General features: G+C 35.3%; 1 pseudogene; it reads right to left on the reverse strand.

The window, feature by feature from the left end:
* Window positions 1-1,027: 1,027 nt before the first annotated feature.
* LOC125174538 (coiled-coil domain-containing protein 34-like) lies at window positions 1,028-2,048 on the reverse strand (annotated as a pseudogene).
* Window positions 2,049-2,395: the final 347 nt, after the last annotated feature.

Consider the following 2,395-nt stretch of genomic DNA (forward strand, 5'->3'; position numbering starts at 1 on the left):
TCAACAATGTCTCAACTAATTATATGTGGGTAATTAAGTAATTTACACTTTTTCACAATTAAAAAAAATCTAAGCATTAGATTTCTCATGGCCTTTTACAGACCAATTCAATTGGTAGGAACTGAACTTCAATATTCACTAATATAAACACTGCTTTAAGTAAAGCTGAATATTCACAGCAGCATAACTACAACAGGAATATAATTATTTCAACACTTTCTAGCAGGGAAATAACAAAATACTTGAATATTATTATAATGAAATAATGAAATGTTGTGCAGTCTCAAAATAATAAAAGTTAAAATCCTGAAATAACTTATTTTTTCTATCAATACTGAAAATAAAAATAAGGATATCAATGATTAAGATTAATAGTAATATTCTGTGTGACAGATTTCTGTTCCTTGTGTAGGGAACAATAGTTTACTAATTACTTTTTATCTTACCTATCAAGGCTTATAACTGTCAATTGCAAAATATTTCAAGGGTGACCTAAATAGTCATTAAAGATAATACTTAGGTCAAATGAATGAGTGAAAATTTGCAGAGAGAACAGAATTATCTCAATTTTGTTATGTCAAATTTTAGAGTGAATACAGTATGTGAAAAAATGAATTTGTATTATTAAGTAGAACATTTAATAAAACACTATTATACAACATTCAATAAAGCATGTATGTATGTATTTAAACACATATCTCTTCATAGTCAGTGGTTTCTTTTTTTAACACAATATAAATTGTTGGTTTTATTAGTATCATAGTATAGTTTTAATGCAAACTACATATAAACACAATTGTTATTCACACACTTATAGTGTGAAACAATATGTGAAGATCAACCTTAAAGCACTTATAAAAATGAAGATATATAAAATATCTTCCTAAATTAAGTCCAAGGACAACATACACAAAGCAAAAATTTGAACTCGTCAGTAATCACATCGACTATGGACAGGCTGACTGAGCAGGGAAAAATTATTCTAATTTTAAAATTACATAGTTCCAGGTAAAATCATGCAATGCCACTATCTTTGTGTTCTGCACAGACTCCCAAGGCAAACACTGCTTCTGGCTTTCTGAACCACCAGAGACAATTACCCACCTGACCGACTTATCATAGTCCTTTTAGTCTTCTTTCCTGATAGGTCCTTAGGTTCCTTGGAAGGAGGCATATGGATGGGTGTCTTTAGAATCGGATTATAAAAAGCTCGCTCTGGATCAGAATTTCCACAGTGAAACTCTGTAAGATTTCCATCGGCATAGCCACAGCTGTTTGCAGCTGGACAAGGTTTATTTTTTTGCATTTTCCAATCATTCCTTAAACCTTTTTTCTGCTATTTCCTTTTTTTCTGTGTAATTCAGCTTGCCTTGGTTTTTCTTTTAGCCTTTTCTTCTTTCTTCTCACATCCTTCAGCATTTGTTTTCTTTAATCATTCTTGATATTTTTCTTTGCCTTTTCTTGGAAATGTTCTTTCCCCAGTTCTTCTGCTGCATTTTTCTCCATTTCATTAATTTTTTTGGTTCCCTTTCTTTTTGGTTCTGTTCATTCTGAACCCATTCTCTATGCTTTTCTTCAGCAATTACTTTTCTTTTTCAACGTTCTTCAATTTCTTTTCTTTTCTTTTTTTTTTCTAGCCGCTAATTTAATTCCTCCAGTGCTTTATGTCGCAGATGGTCACGTTCCTCTTTTTCTTTGCCAATGAACCACAGTTCCCATGGTGTCAGGAGGCTTTCTGGTAGGTGCACCTGTTTCTGTTCTTCTCGGTTGTCGTCTGACTCAACCACACTGGTGTACCGCTGTAACTCCACTCCTTTCAGGCTCGCCACCTTAGCCTTTGAATCATGAGCATCTTCATCCAGGTCTTCCTCATCCACCCTGTCACTATCATTGTAGTCAAAAGGGAAGCTCTGGTGGCCAAGGGGAGACAGCGACATGGTGGAATCACTCAGCTCAGTAGTGGTGAGCAGACCATCACCATATTCAGCCCTGCACCCGGCACTGCTGTAAGGACCTAGACCTGTAGCAACCAAGGACCACATATCCATCGGGGGCAAATCAGCCCCACAGCCTGGCTGCCGACATCTGGCCCATCCAAACAGGCGGGCAGTGGTCTCTTAATTAGAGTGGTATGTCGATTTCTCAGAGCCATGACTTGATAAAATTGTCACAGTAGGTCATCCAGATGTGTTTGAACATACATTTTAGATTTTATTTTTAGTGTTTATCCTTCTCTCTTTCCTTTGAACATCTAAAATTCACATGTCACATAACTTCAGGAATTCAACCATCTTTTTGTTGCCAATCAAAATGAGGTTTTATTTCTCTCTATTCTCCCCATTGCCTAGTTCTCACTTTCAGCATAGGTTATCTAGAATTTTAAGCCAAAATTAGA

This window comes from Prionailurus viverrinus, chromosome C2, assembly GCF_022837055.1.
Source record: "Prionailurus viverrinus isolate Anna chromosome C2, UM_Priviv_1.0, whole genome shotgun sequence".
In the NCBI taxonomy this organism is placed as follows: Eukaryota; Metazoa; Chordata; class Mammalia; order Carnivora; family Felidae; genus Prionailurus; species Prionailurus viverrinus.